General features: G+C 49.3%; 1 non-coding gene across 1 annotated transcript; it reads left to right on the top strand.

Moving 5' to 3' along the window:
• Positions 1–6,853: 6,853 nt before the first annotated feature.
• On the top strand, positions 6,854–6,925 carry TRNAA-AGC (transfer RNA alanine (anticodon AGC)). The gene has a single exon. It is a non-coding gene; the product is annotated as a tRNA-Ala (tRNA).
• Positions 6,926–7,575: the final 650 nt, after the last annotated feature.

Below are 7,575 nucleotides of genomic sequence, written 5' to 3' on the forward strand. Positions count from 1 at the left end.
CAAAAGATACAACCAAGCCAAAGAGTAGGAAAAGGAAGGGTTTTATTTGCAAGAAATAAGGGAGAACACCAGGGATATTTCCCAAAGCAGTGTCTCCTCAAAAACAAAACTGGGAAGTTTTAGCCTAAGAGTGCATCCATATTCATGAAGGGGCTTTCACAATGGGGACTTTCGCATGGAACTGGGGCAGAAGTCATGTTAAGGTGACAGACCAACTTCTTTATTTCCCCCATTTTCCAGCCCCTGACAACCACTTTTCTGCCCTGTTTTTTATGAGTTTGACTTTTGCCCACCCTGATTCCACGTAGAAGTGACACCTTGCCATATTTATCTTCTCTGTCTGGCTTATTTCATGTAACATAATGCCCTGAAGGTCCACCAATGTTGTCACAAATGGTAGAATTTTCTTTCTCGTGGCTGGATAATACTGCACTGAATATATATGCCACATCTTCTTTGCCCATTCATTTGTTGGTGGACACTTAGGTTGTTTCCATATATTACTATTGCAATTAATGATGCAGTGAACATGGGTGGATAGATATCTCTTCGATATCTATCTTAATTTCTTTTGAATATTAAAAGGTGGTTCTAATAACCAAATTCCAGTGTGTGTGTGCAGGGAATTTCCCCACACCAATAAGCAATGCTCTGTGTGTCAGCTGAGTGTCCTAGCGTTCAGCTGTATTCTGACGCTATCTACCTGGAGATAGAATTGGGTCCCATAGGTTAAGGGCTCCATCCCACAGAACTGCCTCTCCTCTCCCCTCCTCTGCTTCAGACACCAGTCACAAGTCCAGGACACCACCTGTACTTCTCACTGACTGACTATAAACCAGAGGTTTCCATGACCCTCCCTCCTTGGGTTTGATTAATTTCCCAGAACAGATCACACTGCTCAGAGAAACAGTTTACTTACTGGATTAAAAGGGTATAACTCAGAACAGCCAGATGGAAGAACTGCTTAGGGAAAGGGCATGGAGTTTCTCTGCCCTCCAAGTGTGCCACTCACCCCCAGTCTCTACGTGATCACCAACCCAGAAGCTTTGTTCCAAATCCTGTTCTTTAGGGTTTCGGTGCAGAGAAATCTCCGTGCTTAGGCACGACTACGCAGGCATGATCGATAAAATCGTTGCCCATTGGTAGTTGAATTGACCTTCAGCCCATCTCCCCTTCCTGGAAGTTAGAGAGGTGGGGCTAGAAGTTCCAACCTTCGTTGCCGCCGGGCTGGTTCTCCTGGCACCCAGCCCCCAACGGCAGGAGCCATCACTATTAACATAACAAAACACATCTTTGCCACTCTAATGACCTAGGAAATTCTGTGGGTTTTAGGAGCTGTGGGCCGGCAACAGTATGAAAACCAAATACAAATTTTTTCTTATTATAAAGCACAATATCACAGACATACACACGCGGAAGTGGAGTTGCTGGATCATATAGTAGCTCTGTTTCTAATTTTTGAGGAGCTCTATATTTTTAGTGGTGGCTGCTCAAATTCCCACCAACAGTGTAGACGGGTCCACTTTTCTCCACATCCTTGCCTACAGCCCTGACTTTTTGCCAATAGCCATTGGAACAGGTGTGAGGTGATATCTCATTGTGGTATTTATTTGCATTTCTCTGATGATGAGTGCCGTTGAACACTTTTTCATGTACCTGTTGGCCATTTGTAGGTCTTCTTTGGAAAAGTGTCTATTCAGTTCCTCTGCTCATTTTTAAATTGGATTGTTCGATTTTGCTATTGAGTTGTATGAGTTCTTTATATATTTTGGATAGTAAACCCTTATCGGATAACTAACCAGATATATGATTTGCAAATATTTTTGCTTATTTTATAGGTTATCTTTTCATTTGTTAATGATTTTCTCAGTTGTGCAGAAGCTTTTTAGTTTGATGTCGTCCTGCTTCTGTATTTTTGTTTTTATGTCTCTGCTTTTGCTGTCAAATCCAAAAAATCATTGTTGAGACCAGTGTCAAGGAGGTTACCCTGTGTGTTTTCTTCTAGGAGTTTTATGGTTTAGGTCTTATACTTAAGTGTGTAACCCACTTTGAGTTAATTTTTGTGTACAGAGTACGATGGGGGTCCAGGTTCATTTTGCATATGTCTGTCCAGTTTTCCCAGCACCATTGATTGAAGAGACTATCCTTTCCCTATTGTATATTCTTGGGTCCTTTGTCATAATTCATTGGCCATATACGCAAGGGCTTATTTCTGAGCTACTTTGTTCCATTGATCTATGTGTCTGTTTTCATGACAGTATCATACTGTTGGTTCCTACAGCCTTGTGGTACGGTTTAAAGCCAGGAAGTGTGAAACTTCCAGCTCTGTTCTTTCTGGGATTGTTTGGCTCTTCCATTTCTTTTGTGATTCTATACAAATTTTAGGATTTTTTTTCTTTTACTATAAAAAAATGCCATTGGGATTTTGATAGGGATTACATTGAACCTGTAAATTGCTTTGGGTAGTATGGGTACATTTTAACAACATTAATTCTTCTAATCCATGTACATGGATATATATCTTTCCATTTTCTTAATGTCTTCTTCAATTACTTTCATCAATGTCTTATAGTTTTTAGTATATAGATCTTTTCTTCCTTGGTTATGTTTATTCCTAGGTATTTTATTCTTTTCAATACAGCTATAAATAGGATTGTTTTGTTTCTTTTTTCATGTAAATTTTTTTAAAAGTTTTTATTTAAATTCCAGTTAGTTAATATACAGTGTAATATTAGTTTCAGGAGTACAATTTAGTGATTCAACACTTCCATACTTCACCCGGTGCTCATCACAAGTGCCCTCCTTAATCCCCATCACCTAGTTCACCCTTCCCCCCACCTTCCCTCTGCTGACCACCAGTGTGTTCTCTGTAGTTAAGAGTCTGTTTCTTGGTTTGCCTCTCTCTCTTTTTTCCCTTTGCTCATTTGTTTCTTACATTCCATATATGAGTGAAATCATATGGTATTTGTCTTTCTTTGACTTATTTCACTTAGCATAATACTCTCTAGCTCCATCTATGTTGTTGTAAATGACAAGATTTCATCCTTTTTTATGGCTGAGTAATATTCTATTGTTTCTATATACCACGTCTTCTTTAAAATGGGATTGTTGGGGCGCCTGGGTGACTCAGTTGGTTGAGCGTCCAACTTCGGCTCAGGTCCTGATCTCATGGTTTGTGAGTTTGAGCCCCGTGGGGCTCTCTCGAGCCCTCGTGGGGTGGGGTTCTGTGCTGACAGCTCAGAGCCTGGAGCCTGCTTCAGATTCTGTCTCCTTCTCTCTCTGTCCCTCCCCACTTGTGCTCTGTCTCTCAAAAATAAATAAATGTAAAAAAAATTTTTAATGGGATTGTTAATTTCTCTCAGATCGTTTGTTATTAGAAACACGACTGATTCTTGTACATTGATTTTATATGCTGCAAGTTTACCGACTTGTTTATTAGTTTTCCTAGATTTTGGTGGTGTCTTTAGGGTTTTCTATACATAGTGTCATGTCATCTGCAAATAGTGAGTGTTTTACTTCTTCTTTTCCAATTTGTATGCCTTTTATTTCTCTTTTATTTTTTTATGTTTATTTATTTATTTAGAGAGAGAACATGAGCGAGCACAGGTGGGGGAGGGGCAGAGAAAATCCCAGCAGTCTCTGCGTTGTCAGCCCGGAGCCTGGCGTGGGGCTCAGTCTCACGACTGTGAGATCATGACCCCGGCAGAAATCAACAGTCAGACATTCAGCCGACTGAGTCACCCAGGGCCCCTGATGCCTTTTATTTCTTCTTCTTGCCTGACTGCAGGAGCTAGGACTTCCAGTACCATGTTGGATAAAAGTCCAGAGTATGTTTCCTCCCTGTACTTACCATCTGTCTTTCCAAACTCGGGGGCAGTAGTTGCTGATTTTTCAGCCTGTTTTGCTTTTTACTGGTTAGTAGGATGGAGTGGTAACTTCCAAAGTCCTTACCTATGGAATCAGAAACTGGAAGTCTGTTGGCTGGGGTTTTTATTTATGTTTTTGCCTCTGTGTTTGTTAGTGAAATTGTCCTGTAATTTTTCTTTCTTAAGTTTTCTCCATTGAGTTTTGGTGGCAATATTATACTTCTCTCCTAGAATAACTTATAAAGCTTTTCTGTTTGCTGGAATATTTTGTATAACAGAGGTTATCATTTCCATTCAGATTTCATATCCCGTGCCAATAAAATAATATCAGACTAGAAAATATATTTTATGGAAATGTTGCTCAAACTCTCGATTCAGCTTTTTAAATGGTTGTATGTTGAATCAGATTTTCTGTAACTTCTTGGGTTGGCTTTGATAACGGGTACATTTTTATACATTTTCCATTTCTCTCTTGGAATTGAGGGGACTGAACGCAAATTTCATGATTTCTCCCATTTGAAATCTCCTAAGTGGCCACTGAAATATGCTGTTGGTTTATTTATGCAAGCATCCATCTGTCTATCCATTCACTCATTCACTCTTTTAAACAAACTGACTCAGATATTTACTTAGGCCAGGTACTGTAGGATTGGGGATAGCGGTGCCTTGGCCAACCTTCAGGAAGGCACGCAACGAGGTCTACCTCCAGGTTAACAGTAGGTAGCTAATAGTCACCGCAGGCCTTAAACACATTTTCTCTTTAGTAAATAATAATTGCTCACAAAAAAATAATTTTTATCCTTTCCTTTAAGATAGCAGACTATTATCAGGAACCACACTCCCGGAAAATCGAGTTGCAATGCTAAACGAAGACGCGTGATTGCCCTCTCGTGTTTCTCTTTTTATCCTGAGAAAACTGGTATTTTTGTGGACTGGCTAGTGTGTGTGTCCACCAGAACCTTCCTTGAAAACCATCACTGGCCCCGGGGAAGGGAAGGGCCATTGAACTCGATTCGACTCAGTTTTGCGCAGACTGTGGGGGCCCACCACCCCCAGTGCGGGAACACCCCGCCCCCCCAGCGGGGAGGAAGGGTGTGGGGTGCGGGGCGCGGGCCGGGGGCTCCCCCAGCCGGGAGGAAGGGCGCGGGGCGCGGGCCAGGGGTCTAGCTGCGCTCAGCCGGCCCCTCCGAGCCGCTCACACGTCCGCGCCTCTGCGCGCGGCAGCCTCAGCTCTGCCCTCCTTTCTCCCCGCATCCCCTCCGTCCTTCCAGATTTGTTCTTGGGTCACCGGGTGCGCGCACTCGGGCGCCAAGCCTCGGCTCGCAACCCTTGGGGAGAGAGGGGTCCCGATGGCCGAGAACCACGTCTGTGTAGCAGATAAAGCCCCACGGAAGCCCTCCACGGTATCGCCTCTCTCACCTCCTTCCAGGCCCTTTGTTTCAAAGACGCAGAACTCCCAGTCTCCGAATTTGGGTTGCATTCTTTGGATAAAATGGGGGCCACGAGCCGAGGGCAGCACTCTACATCTCCGCCCTTTGGCTCGTCAAGTCGAGGGGAGAGGAAGCAGCAGATCGTTCTTGTGACAGAGTTCCCTCCACCGGCCCCGGTTTTCTAAGGAAAGGTGGGGGGCTGTTTCTGGATCCCGGGAATAGGGTACAGGGCGATTGCTGGAGCCCGGGGACGGGGTGCAGGGCTATTTCTGGATCCCGGGAACGGGGTGGGGGGGGGGCGATTTCTGGATCCTGGGATGGGGTGCAAGGCTGTTTCTGGATCCGGGGAATGGGGTGCAGGGAGGTTCCTGGAACCCGGGGACGGGGTGCAGGGCGGTTTCTGGAGCCCAGGGACGGGGTGCAGAGCGGTTTCCGAAGCCCGGGAATGACGTGCAAGGCTGTGTCTGGATCCCGAGAACGGGGTGCAGGGAAGTTCCTGGAGCCCGGGGACCGGATGCAGGGCGGTTTCTGGAGCCCGGGACAGGGTGCACAGCGATTTCTGGATCCCGGGAATGGGGAGCAGGGCGATTTCTAGATCCCGGGATGGGGTGCAGGGCGATCTGGAGCCCAGGACGGGGTGCAGGGAGGTTTCTGGAGCCCGGGGACGAGGTGCAGGACGGTTTCTGGAGCCCCCGGAACGGGGTGCAGAGCAATTTCTGGATCCCGGGATGGGGTGCAGGGCGGTTTTTGGAGCCCGGGGATGGGGTGCAGGGAGGTTTCTGAAGCCTGGGACAGGATGCAGAGCGCTTTCTGAAGCCCAGGAATGGGGTGCAGGGCGGTTCCTGGACCCTGGGGACGGGGTGCAGGAGGTTTCTGAAGCCTGAGAATGGGGTGCAGGGCTGTTTCTGGATCCCGGGGAATGGGGTGCGGGGAAGTTCCTGGAGCCCGGGGACGGGGTGCGAGGCGGTTTCTGGAGCCCCGGAATGGGGTGCAGGCCTGGGGACGGGGTGCAGGGCGGTTCTGGAGCCTGGGGGTGGGGTGCAGGGCTGTTTTGGATCACGGGATGGGGTGCAGGGCGGTTTCTGGATCCCGGGACGCGGTGCAGGGCGGTTTCTGGAGCCCGGGGATGGGATGCAGTGAGGTTTCTGAAGCCCGGGACGGGGTGCAGAGCAGTTTCTGAAGCCCGGGAATGAGGTGCAGGGCTGTTTCTGGAGCCCGGGGGCGGGGTGCAGAAGTTGGGGGATAGTTGGGGGTAGTTTGGAGGGTCCCGTTGGCAAAGCGGTTTTTCCTTCCCTGAAGCACCTGTCCTTTGGCCCACGTGCCTCCAGAGGGAAGAGCGAGGCACTGACGGGGGAAGCTGTGGGAGCGTGTTTCTTACAGGTTCCCCAGACGCGCGTCCCGCGGGGACGGCTTGCAGGTCAGGGTTCCTGGGCGGTGGGTTCCCGTAGACAGAGATGGAAATCCGAGTTCCCGAACCACAGACGCATGTAGAACGTGAAGGGGGTAAATTTGTATCGTTCTGTGAAGACAGTTTGGAAAAGCCGGCTCACTCGCGGAGGGGATGTAGCTCAGTGGTAGAGCGCATGCTTAGCATGCATGAGGTCCCGGGTTCGATCCCCAGCATCTCCAGCCTTTTGTCCCCTCGCAGGGGACACGCTTCCTTCTTGCTTCCGGCCCGGGTCCATCCCCGCAGAAGCCGATTCATCTTACCCCCCTCCCATCCCCCGCGGCAGCGGTGTGCGGGGCTGTCCACGGAACCCCTCCACCGTCTCCACTGCGTGCCCGGCCGCGCTTGCCCACAAAGCGAATCAGGAGCGGCTCCCCCCTCCCTCCCCCGCCCATGCAGGAAGAAAGCCTTGGTGACTTGGTGACGTTTGTCCGTGAAAAGTCTGCACCAGAAGGTTTGCGGATGAATCCGTATCTTCGCTGAGTTTCCAGGCCGTGGCCGCCAGAGGCTCCCCGGGGTGGGGGTGGGGTGCGGACGCGGGACAGGGAGGAGGGTCCCTCCCCCAGGTGGGGCGGTGCGGACGCGCGACAGGGAGGGGGGTTCCCTCCGGGGTGGGGGTGCGGACGCGCGTGGGAGGCCCTCCCCCCTCCTCCCCAGCCCGACCTCTCGCCCCCGGGTGCGACCCCGGGAGGGCTGGGTCCGGGTGTGCTCTGCGCAGACCGGGTGTGCAGGTTGCAGACTCAACCCGGAGAATCTATGCCCGTAGACGCGGCGCCTGCGGGTGAGGACCGTCCACCGCCAGGTATGCCGGGTCTCCGAACGCGGCGTCCTG

The sequence above is a fragment of the Neofelis nebulosa genome, chromosome 6, assembly GCF_028018385.1.
Source record: "Neofelis nebulosa isolate mNeoNeb1 chromosome 6, mNeoNeb1.pri, whole genome shotgun sequence".
NCBI lineage: Eukaryota > Metazoa > Chordata > Mammalia > Carnivora > Felidae > Neofelis > Neofelis nebulosa.